Source organism: Euprymna scolopes, chromosome 16 (assembly GCF_053919585.1).
Source record: "Euprymna scolopes isolate OS-2025 chromosome 16, ASM5391958v1, whole genome shotgun sequence".
Lineage (NCBI taxonomy): Eukaryota > Metazoa > Mollusca > Cephalopoda > Sepiida > Sepiolidae > Euprymna > Euprymna scolopes.
Genome location: NC_136497.1, coordinates 62,969,921 through 62,982,740, shown reverse-complemented (window position 1 = coordinate 62,982,740; position 12,820 = coordinate 62,969,921). Strand labels below are relative to the sequence as shown.

The following is a 12,820-nucleotide window of genomic DNA, read 5'->3' as shown; positions in this document are numbered from 1 at the left end:
ACAATTATGTTCCAATTTCTTGACCGTTATGACACTTTTGTCCCACCATACCTCTACCTTGCCATCCTCACTTGTTCTCACTACATCAGGCACCTCCTCAAACCATTTTCCAGCACACTTTACCCCAACCCTCTTACACACCTCCCAATATATCCGGAGTCCCATCCGATCGTGTCTTTTGCGGTACTCTCTCTGGGCCAGTCCACTACACCCTGCTGCAAGGTGCGCAATTGACTCTAATGTCTTAGCACAAATCCGGCATTCTGCAGCAACTTCCTCTCCTAGAAAAACTTTTTTGAACAGTCGTGTTCCTAATGCGTGCTCTTGTGCTGCACAAACAAAAGCTTCAGTACTCTTAGCCAGATACCCAGCTCGAAGCCATTGCCATGATCTTTCATCAGCCACTTCTGCTATATCCTGGAAGAACTTTCCGTGCATTTTCCTCCTAGCCAGTTCCTCTGTCATTTCTCTGTCCATACGTTTCACATAATCAGCGTAGGTCTCACATACCTCCACTTCATTGGCCACAACCTTAAACATCCACTCCTCACTTTTAACCACATGCTCCTTTAACAACGTTTTCGCAGTTCTAACACAATCCTTTATACTTTTCAATCCGCCCCCACCATCCTTTTTTTGATACAGCCTCACTACGCTACTTTTAATGTGGAATATACGAAACATTGCTAAAATTTTTCTTGTTTTGATATCCATGGCATGGAACTCCTTGTCAGACCATTCTAAAATTCCCGCACTGTAATCTCCAAACACTGACTGCCCATGCATTCACCGCTTTTATTAGGTTATCGCCATACAATTTCGACTTCGCAATTAGCTTCACTCATCTAAGACTTTCTTCCTGACTTTCTCTTTCATCTCTCTGTTCATGATGCCTTCACCCTCCAGCACTCCCAAATACTTATATCCTGTATCTGCTATTTCTTTCATAATTTCTCCATTTGGCGGCACTATTCCATTCGAATGAACCTTTACTCCCCTTTTCATCACCAGCAACGCACATTTACTAATCCCAAACTCCATCCCGATGTCTTCTGAGTACGTCCCTATGAGCCTTACCAGTCTCTCCATTTCCTTCTCATTTCGACCGAATATCTTCAAATCATCCATAAACAGTAGATGGTCGAGGCGTCTACCACCAGATCCAATGTTATACCCCAGCTTCTCTCTCTTCGAGAGGATGCTCAGTGGTACCATTATCATTAAAAAAAGTGGAGAATGCCCTTGGAATATTCCACGCTTAATACCAATCTGCTCCAGCCCCTCACTGTTTGCTGCAGCACCGTTTTCCATTGAGCCATACTTGTCCCTAAAAGCTCTATCACATTCCCAGCAATTTTCATTATCGATAGTGTTTCCCGGATCCATCAATGAGGAATCACGTCGTAAGCTATTCTGTAATCGAGCCATGCTACACTCAGATTCCTCTTCTTCCTCTTTGCATCATGCATTACTGCCTTATAAATCATTAGTTGCTCCTTGGTACCCTTCGAGCCTTTCCGGCATCCTTTCTGTTCATCAGAGAGAACACCATTACCCACAAGATGCCTGTAAACTTTTTCTGCAAAGATTCCAGTTAACAGCTTCCACATTAGTGGCAGACATGTAATCGGTCTGTAATTGCTTCAGCTGTTCTCTTTGCAGGATTTTTCCAAATCAGTGTCGTCCTTCCCTTAAGTCAATCAAGGACCTTTCCCGACTCTACGACCTTTGTAGGGCAGCAGTTATAGGTGAATAAAGGCATTGGAACTGTTTATACCAGAAGCCCATCACTCTATCTGGATCAGCTGTCTTCCAGTTTGCCATCCTTCATATGTTAGCCTTCACGTCATCAATGGTTATCTTAACGTTTTCCATCTGCTGCATTTCTGATAACCTTGCTCTGATTTCTCCCAACCAGCTAGCTTTCTCGTTATGTCGCCCTTCGAAATCCCACTCCAGAACTTCCTGGCAACATCCGAATTTGGAGTGTTGTTATTTTCCGCCTATTTACTACCATTTAATTCTTTATACAGCTGAGATTGATTGTTCTGAAAAAGGTTGTTCTGTCGAAACGCAACACAATATATATATATATATATATATATATATATATATATAATTTTAGTCATTCAATGAATTTAAAAAATTTATGACGTGAAATGTTTGAATTTAAAACCAAAAGATTTTTATTATTCTCTGTAAGACAAAGAATACATTTGAAATATTATAACTTCTTATCCTATAGGATTTCGATGTCTACCATCTCTTCAGATGAGAAAATATTGGTAAATAGTTATAATGATTTAGTCAGTGAGACATAGAAAATCACAATTAAAAGTTGTTTAAGTATTTAAATGTCATAGAGTAAGGGAAGTTAATGAAAAGTATATAAAAAATCACATCCCAGTTGCATAGTAAAATCCGAGGTGAATGTCTTTGATAGCAGTGTTGGAAAATGATCCAAACTGTATTTTGAGTAGTCCACACCATAATGTAATGATCCAATGTAGGCATTTCCTTGGAGCAATTTTCTTTGTGTATATAATGGGTCCGGTAAAATTATATATATATATATATATATATATATATATATATATATATATATATATATATATATATATATATCCGCTGGATCTGTTTATTAATAAACATATAAGTTGATATATTTAATATTTTTTTTTTATAATTATAGAATATGAGTTTCGAATTCCACTCCAAAATAACTTCAAATTGTTAATAAATTAGAATTAAAAACTGCTTTCAGTAACCAGGCAATGCAAAATGAGTGAAACTGAACTGATAAGAAAAATGAAAAAAAAGAAAAAAGAAAAAAAGAAAATAATAAGAAAAGATAAGATAAGCTAAAATAAGATGAAATAAAATAAAAGGAAGAGAGGGAAATATATTACTGAAGAGGGAGAAATAGAAGAGAATAAGAAAAAAAAGAAAGAAAATAATAATGAAGAAATAGGAGGGGGAGAAAGATAGATAGATAGAGAGAGAGAGAGAGAGAGAGAGAGAGAGAGAGAGAGAGAAGATGAACTAAGGAGGCGAAGTCAATAAACCTTTATAAAATAAAGTGACAGGCCGCGAAAATAGTTCAGGCTGCGAAAGCAAATCCAGATATAAGGAGGAAAGAAAAAAGAAAGCAAATAAAAAATAACGCATGTCAAATAGAAATTCCCGCTTAAATTAATTTAAATCAATTTAAATCAATTTAACTCCAGTCAACTCAAAATAATCTTATCTAATACATAAAGTACCATTCTTGTTAATTTTATGTGTTGATAATATTCTTTAAATGACAATATTAAACTGAAAATTTAAAACTATAATAATCTGTGTAAGTAATTGCAAAACTAAAACTAGGCGTATTAATAAAACATGTTATAAATATTATAATACTCATGATAATAATTTACTGAAAAAATAGTAATAAAGTATAATAATGATAATAGTAATAATTCTAATTCTAATTCTAATAATAATAATAATAATAATAATAATAATAATAATCAAAGTAACTACTATAATTGTTAAGTAAAATTAAGAGAATAGGGTACCGGAACTATGCCTATAAAACAGGGTTACTATAATACCACAAAGATGACGCATTATTGAGTATTATGTGTTCATATTCATATGGGAAAAATACCTTCCATTGGGGGAATGCTTACTCTATTTGTGGGTAATAAAAAGGGAGAAGATTTATAAGCTCCTTAGTTAAGATGCTAAAATTAGCTTGAAATAGTATTCGAACAAAATCCTAGAAGTGTAAGTTATGTGTTGGAAATAAAAATATAGTATGTAAATGCGTGTATGGTGAGTTTCTATATAAAATGGAAATAAGAATGTATTAGTATATAGGTTAAATGAAATGCTCTAAAGATTTATTTAAAAAAATACTTTCGGGATGATTTATCTCTTAGTTATTTAGTCAAAGTGTGATCTGCATTTAGTGTTATGTTTTTACCCATTTACAGGTATGCAGAAAATCTATGTTATTTTATTTTAAGTTGGCTGTATTTAAATTCTTTCTTGTGTTTACATCTAGACACTAGTTCCTTCTTGGCATTTATTATAGGCTTAGTGAAGGTGATAATGTTAACTGCTTCGGATATACAAAGATTACAAAATTTGTCCCCTAGGGTGTATGATCTAGTTCTATCAAGTATACTCCATTTAATTGAATAGGGAATTTTCTTGTCCTCCTCTTATCCTATCGCTTAATGTAGTTAAAGATGTATTATTATTATCATTATTTTGAGACCTTTCATTTCTGAATGAATGCAAGTGGTTTGAAATTCTTACTTTTATTAAGTTTAAGGTTGCGCCTATATAAGTGAATGTTTTCAGTGTTTTTGTTTTATTGTTTAGTGGTTTATCCATTCCAATGTTGGTGAATCTTATATTGGCGAGTTGAGTTGAGAGAGTACCTTGCTCTATCTTGTATATCGAGCAGTTCTTATTTAGGTGGGATAGTACTTATAGAATATTAGTGCCAGTAATATCTTGTAAGACTTATAATCATAGGTTTCCATACCAGTTGATTGTTAAATAATTTTATTCTGAAGTATATATATATATATATATATATATATATATATATATATATATATATATATATATATATATATAGTCATTCACATACAGTACTGTTTCGCGGTTTCACAGCTCATCAGTGAAGCTAGACAAGCAACTACTTTAAGCGTTTATACGTTTAAAAAAGTGTCCAAATCGGTAAAAAAAAACAAGGAAAACATATCGAAAATAAAGCTACATGTGAACTATGTACAATGCTAGAATCTGCTAGAGTCTAATCACGTTCAAAACTAAGAGTTATATCTTCTGTTTACAATGAGACGGCCTCTTCAGACGAATGTGAATAGTCTCCAAGATCTTGATTTGAAAATCCAAATGAGCTCGACTACAAAATGGTAAATGAGTCAATGCTGTAGTTCATAGCACATAACGGGCTTTTCAACAAATGATCAGTTAATGCAACCCAGACGTGTTACTAAGAAGGCCCGTTTGTAGGTACCATTTCTGATTTTGCCAGGTATGAAATCCTAACGTCGTTCAACCCACGTAGTTGGTACTGCAAGTACATTTTAATTGATAAATTACATTATTGTTATGGTGGGGGAGAATAGAATGTCTTTTCGAGAGCATATTATTAACGATTTCGTATAGAACACAGCGTTACGTTAGGAGCAAAGTAGCAGTTTTCTTTTGTTGAACTAATTTGCGTGGTAGATTTCTCACTTACTGGCCCTAACCACTGTACCCGGAAATTAATTAGACATTTAGCCACAGTATTAGCTTTTATTTAGGAAAAAATAAACCTATAACCTCTTAGTATTTTTTAAAAAATGTTAAAAAAAAATATTTTTACGTTTTATATTTATTACACGTGTTTCGGGTTCGTCTCTCTCTAGATATTTATTGAAATAATATCTGAAAGGCTAACAAACCTGGAGTAGGTTTAATAAGCATAATAAAAATGAAAAATATGCGGGTGTGATATAGTGTGTGTGTGTGTGTGTGTGTGTGTGTGCTTATTGCGAGACAATATGCATATATATTCTTAAAACAAAACAAATAAATGTAATAAGTATTATTCTGTATATTTCTTTCTTCGGCTTCTATCACCGACTCAATTCGAGCTTGAAAGCAACTGTCCAAATGAGGTCGAAACTCGAGCCGGTTTGTTGGCCTTCATGACTCATGTGTTGACTGTAGCATTAATTATATAATCTCTCACATTCTGAAGACACACACACACACACACACACACACGCACACACACATATATATATACATACAATTATATAAATGCAACATTGTGTGTGTGAGTTCGTTACTTATAGACTCCGAAACGGCTGAACAGATTTTCTTGAATATTTACAGAACTTTCGTGTGTAAGTCTGGGAGTGATCTTAGTTAAGTTTTGTCTCAGAATACCCCCGATAATTACTGAAAATCGATAATCGAAACCGTTATTTTAATTCATCTTTTTTTCCATGTCGTCGATTAGCAACAATGATAGAAAAAAGAACCATGAAAATTCTACCATAGGAATGTTAAATATTCGTTGATCACTATTCAGTCCCGGGCAACGTGCGATCTCCCCGCTAATATCTATCTATCTATCTATGTATGTATAAAAGTGAAATTATGTGTGTGTGTCTGTGTGTATACATTTCTAGGGCAATTGCTCTTGACATATCAAAGGCCTTCGACAAGGTATGGCATAAGGCCTACTTCACAAGATTTCCAGCTACGGTATAACTGGAAATGTTTTCTCAATCATTAAATCATTTCTGTCCGATAGGCTCATAAGAGTAGTGGTCGATGGACAAAAATTAGAGGCCTGCAGTATTAATGCTGGAGTCCCTCAGGGGTCAATCCTGGGCCCAACTCTATTCCTTATCTACATCAATGACCTCCCTAAACACATACTTAAATCGTTCGTTGACATCTATGCTGATGGCACGACCATTTACGGCAACACATCAAAGGCTGTAAATGACAAAGTTCTCTCTGATTCTCTCTCCTCTGATCTCGAGCGCGTGGTTCAGTGGGGGAAGACGTGGCTGGTTACCTTTAATTCATCTAAAACCAAACTCCTATCTTTACATCATCAACGCTCTGATCTCCATCTGACATCAATTGTGATGGATGGCTCTCGTCTAGGAGAAGCCCCATGTTTTGACAAGCTTCTGGGTTTGTCCTTTACTCCTGATCTGAAATGGAACACGTAGATAGATGTTGCCAAGGTCGCTGAAAAAATGGTGGGATCTTTCTACCGCTCCAGAAGATATCTCACTACTGATGCAATTCTCTATCTATATAAAAGCCAAGTACGTCCAAGGATGGAATACTGCTGCCATATCTGCGCAGGAGCTACTAAAAAACAGCCTATCCTTGACAGAGTACAAAATAGACTTTGTGGCTTAGTGGGGATGCCCTTTTCTCTACCCTGCAACCTCTCTCCCACAGAAGAGACGTTGCGAGCCTATCCTTGTTTTATCGTTATTTCCATGGCAGGTGCTCGTCTGAACTCCAATCTCTGGTCCCCCCTCGCCAATCCTTCACGAAAATCACCCGTCTAGCTGAATCCACTGTGAAAAATTTCCCCCATTCTTTATCTGTGCCTAAATCAAAACGTAGATTCAAAGCTTCTTTTTTAGAACTGCACGCCTGTGGAACTCTGTTCCGTCTGCCTGCTTCCTACTGGACTACAACTTGGATGTGTTCAAGTCCAACGTTAACAAATTCCTAATGAACCGCCCTCTTAAGTAAACACTTCATTAAATCTCCACACTAACGTACTGTACTTGCAATAACCCTTATCCCTGAGTGACTTCCGGGCCTTGATAAGTGCTGACCTACGTGTAAAAAAAAATTCCCTACCAAACTACTCTGTCAATTTTCGGTCTACAGACTCCAGATTTGTCTTAAGGAGTATTGAGATTTACTAAAATCTTTTTAATAATAATTTTCGGCCAGAAATTTGGCTGTCAAGGGGTCAAAGTTCGCCAATTTGACCTTTGAAAACTCTACTAAACTCCTCCATCAATCTTAAGTCTGAAAACTTGAAATTTTAGATGTAGGTTACATGGACATGGATCAAACTTTTTAATTTGATTTGAGCCCAAAACAATAAATGTTAAAAGTGTCTAAATTGGGGTCAAAGTTAAAAAAAAATATGACCTCTGCGGTCTCTACCAAATCACTCAGCCATTTTTTGATCTAAACATTATAAATTCTACATAAAGTGTATTCAGATTCAGGGCAAGCCTTTTAATCGTTTTTTCTGGCCGTAAATTTGGCTGCTAAGATTTGACCTTTGCGGTCTCTAGCAAAGTATTCAGCTAATTTTGGGTCTAACATTCGAAATTTTACATAAAGGGTATTCAGACATGCAGAAAGTTTTTTTATCAGTTTTTGGGCGAAGATTTTCCTACCACTAGGTCAAAGTTGAACGAGTTGACTTTTGCAGACTCTATCAAACTCCTCCGCCAATTTTGGGGTTAAACACTTGAAATTTTAGATGTATGTTCCCGGACATGAGTTAAACTTTTAAATATATGTATACGTATGCACATAAAGTTATGAACAGTACATAGGGTCCGAGCAAAGCCGGCTGAACTGCTAGTACATATATATATATATATATATATATATATATATATATATATATATATATATATATATATATATATATACACTTTAATTTGTCTCGTAAAGGGAGAGTTGCGGATAATTAAACAATCTAATATAACTGACTACCAATCTTGTGTTGGCCGCTTACATAGTTTGGTTGAGTAAAGAGAATGAAAAAAAAAAATTATTTTCGCGTGTCGTAAAGTAAACCCAACACTTAAAACAGAAAAGATGAATGAAATAAAATAACGTGGATATCAAAAGTTAAATTCAAATTTTATTTGATTATATAAATCATAAATAATTATATTTTCATATCTACAAACACTCGCGTTTCATGCTTTCGCAATCATCAGTATAGGAAGACATAATACCGCTGGTGGAAGATTTGAACCCCCGCCACGAAGCCACGTTTGACTCCATCAACAAGGAACATTATTCAACCACTACAAGAATTAAGAGAAATTTTACATGTATGACGCCAAATACAGACATAACGTTATACAATCTATAGTGATCAAGCGACCAGAAATCGTGATCTCGCTCAAGGCCAACCGCCCGCCTTTTATTTCACAGACAGTACACAACTATTAGGGACGTACTTCTTTAAGTAGCGAAATGATTATTAATCACAAAGGATTTTTTATACCGACAGACACTAGTGTTTCATACTTTCGCAATCATCAGTGCAGTAAGTAACGATTGCCGCTGGTCGAAGCCACCTTGACTCCATTAGAAAGGAACGTCACGCGTTACATGTATGTCTATACATATACATATATAAGCACACACACATATATTTATATATGTGTACATGCATATATATACACACACATATATATCATATGCGCTATCACTTAAATATATTTATTTATATTCCACTAAAGCCTATCCTCAGATATCAGCACTCAATTTGTCAGCCACTGAACCTCTTTGGCGGTCCATCTTGTTTTAGGCAAAGTTCTATCCGTTTAATATGATAAACTTAATTCACTTCGCAGAAATGGCCTAACCCGATTTCTCTTTCGATAGCTTATCCGGATCCTTGTGAACCTATTCTGTAAGAGTTCATACAGCCATCGCCCTGTCAGTAGCAGGGGAAAATAAATTACAAGCATCTCAGTGATTTAGCAGCTGTAAGACGACAAGCCGATGGAAATATGAACTTTCCACAATATGGACGCTTTTAATCTATAAACAATGTTTCAACTTTCCAGCATTGAGTGCCGTAGATTCAGTGGGATTGCCAGCTGTGATTAACATCTGTATGCTTTTATGAAGCGACTCCATCAACACCTTGGGTCTATTTTATATACATAAAAATGACAGTTTCATAGTCTAGCTCTTGGAAGGCAACTGTCAAACTTTATTGGATCATTAGTTTGAATTAAAAAAAAGATCTAAATCGCGGTTAAATCGCCACAGAAGTGATTTTAGCGTTTCAACATAGGAAATTAAGATCACACACACACACACACACACACACACACACACACACACACACACACACACACACACACACACACACACACACACACACACACACACACACACACGCGCACGCACGCACGCACGCACGCACGCACGCACACACACACACTTTGTTTGCATTTCTTTATTAAGATTGTTTATTTCTATCTATCTATCTATCTATCTATCTATCTATCTATCTATCTATCTCGCTGTGTGTATGTGAGGATTAAGTTCCGCTTGGCCTTTGGGTCAAAATCAAAGTGTAGTATCTGTTCTTCAGATGCTACACTTCAATTTCTTGTTCTCTATTAGTGGAGGAGAAATCCTTCACGACTGAGACAATTTTTAGTTTTTGTTCCTTTTCCCTTTTCTCCACATTAAAAAACGACCCTGGTGTCTAACTCTGTCCCCCTACTGTAAATAGGAACGAGTTGTTGAACACTGTTCATAACAGTCTTCTGAATATGTCCGCTTTCATAGATGTAAAATGACCTTATGCCACTCTTTTCACCGCATCGCTGCTAGGCGTTCGGACAAAAGTAAAAATGATGACTTCCGTTTTAGGTTTTCGAGTCGTGTGACTCGCAGAACAATCATCTTCCACACAGACGATTCTCTGCAAAGGATAAAACCGATATTATTTCTTTTACAAGGAATTCCTCTGATCAAGGCCCGAAGATAAAAAATTAATGAATTTAGTGTAGTAATCGCTAACGGTGTAAATTGGATAGAAGTTGGATCATTCAAGGGGACGGCTCAACAAGAATTTGTTTACATTAGACTTGAAGGTTTCCATTTTGTAGTCGGTCGGGAAGCAGGCCAGTGTTTCACTAGTGGACAGTTCTAAGAATTAAAACATTTATCAGATGCCATATTAACTTACGTGACAAACTGATCATTATTTATTCGAACAGTAATAAACTGTCATATATCTTTTAAAGACAATCTTCTAGTATGACTAAAATAATTCTATTTCCTTCTTCTTCTTATTCTGCGTCTTTTTATTATTACTAACTAGGATTTCTCACACAGGTCGTCATCACTGATTGATCAATGATAATAACCCGTGTTTTTCCCTTGAAGCTGAGTAACAAGAAGTCTTTCCAGATTGACTGTGCTCTCTATCTATTGAAGATTACTGTGTTATCACAACAGTCGACTATCACTGATTTCTCAATGGCAACAACCATTTAACTTATCTGATATTTTGAGGGCAATAATCCTCCACAAAATTTCGATGCCCTCCACACGCTTTGAATGGGGGTCTGATTAGATCTCTGCCTGTCGGTCTTTCCAACCTACATGACCCTTAACTATTATTTTATGTGATATACTGCCGCCAAGATTAATGCCCCTATCTTGGGATTAACTGTTTATAATATTTATATCAGTTTTATTTTCTTTGGTTATCCTCCCGTATATATTTTTTTAAAATTCTGGTGAGATTTCCATGTCCGGTTAAAAATCACATCGATTTTGTTCTACAGATATGAATACTATATACGTCAAGCTTAATGTGTGTAAACTAAAAATGACTGTAAGGGAAACAAACTTCTCGCAAATTCAGCAAAGAACCAGTTTTTTTTTTTAATCAGCACGTATAATTGTTTCGGCCTACCATCAATATATTTATAAAATTTTTCAGATCTATGAAACGTTTTATGCATCAATGAAGCCTTTTCGATACTCAAAAAAAAAAAAAAAAAAAAAAAATCAAGACAGACCGGGTTACCTTCTCAACTAGGAAAAACCTAGTTACCTTCTGCATTTTTATATTATATAAGATATCCTTTTTTTCACAATTGAATTGTTTATTTACACTAGTATTCTAGAATTGTGGGATTTAACTACCATTTTCTTTAACAGAGTGGTTAAAATAAAAAATATTGTTTGCCATCGATAGAAATTGATAATTTAACTACCGAAAAATATAATAAAAACATATGAATTGTGTTAATCATCACCTTATTTCATTATCTGCTAGGCTTTATACATTTGTGTTATTTGAATTTTGTTTTGAAGTTCCAAATAAGGTTTTGTAATAGTAATCCTTTACCTTTCGAAATATCAAAATAAAATATAACAAATTACAACATCGTTTTTATGCTTCTTACACCATTTATTAACCATAAAATTATTTTCTACACTTATCCGCAGAATAATATAAAACTAATACATTATGGATTTCGAAAATATTTTGAACGGACCACAACTCCACGCTAAAGAAAACTGGAAAACTTAAGCAGGCTCAATAAAGCTTTGCTATTACTTTCCTGAGTCAATATAAAGAAGGCTGATAGCCATTAGTCGCTTGCTCTCGTGTAATGAATGAATCCGCGAATGTAGGATTGACATGAAATTCTTAAAGATAAACTAAAATGACCGAAAAATGGGCTGAAAATGACTTAAATAAATAAAAAGTAAATGACTTAGAATGACTTTAATGAACTTAAGGATGAATTGAATGAGCTTAAGAATGACTTGAATGGTTAAAAATAACTGGAATCCTTCAAAAACAACTCGAATGATCTGGAGAATGACTTGAATGGCTTTGAAACAGACTGGTTGTAAAGTGGGTGATCATTTTACATTAAATCAATACAGAAAAGTGATCCCCTCTTTATATCACAAAGTTACAAGCATAAGTACACCATGTAGTAAGAACAGATGCTACACTTTGATCTTGGCCAAAAGGCCAAGAAAAAGGTTATTTATTTGCTACCCCACCAAGCAAATTAGGCACAAGGCCGATTTTTAATGAGGAGTGAAGGGGAAATGAGGACCAACTCCCCGGGGAGTAGGGAAGCTGGATAGTGTCATTTGGTATGAAGGGTTGCCCTTATATTGACCAAGGTCTTATATGTGGGGTTGCCCCCACATATGGTCTTTGTTTGCAGTATCTGCCGGACAGATACTACACTTTGATCTTGGCTAAAAGGCCAAGAAAAGGGAATTTATTTGCTCCCCACCAAGCAAATTAGGCACAAGGCCGACTTTTAATGTGAGGAGTGAAGGGGGAATGGGGACAAACTCCCCGGGGAGTAGGGAAGCTGGATAGTGACATTTGGTATGAAGGGTTTCCCCTAAATTGACCAAGGTCTTATATGTGGGGTTTGTATTTATTTGCTCCCCCACCGAGCAAATTAGGCACAAGGCCGATTTTTAATGTGAGGAGTGA

General features: G+C 35.5%; 1 pseudogene; it reads right to left on the bottom strand.

Moving 5' to 3' along the window:
- Positions 1 to 12,213: 12,213 nt before the first annotated feature.
- Positions 12,214 to 12,350, bottom strand: LOC145296442 (U2 spliceosomal RNA; annotated as a pseudogene).
- Positions 12,351 to 12,820: the final 470 nt, after the last annotated feature.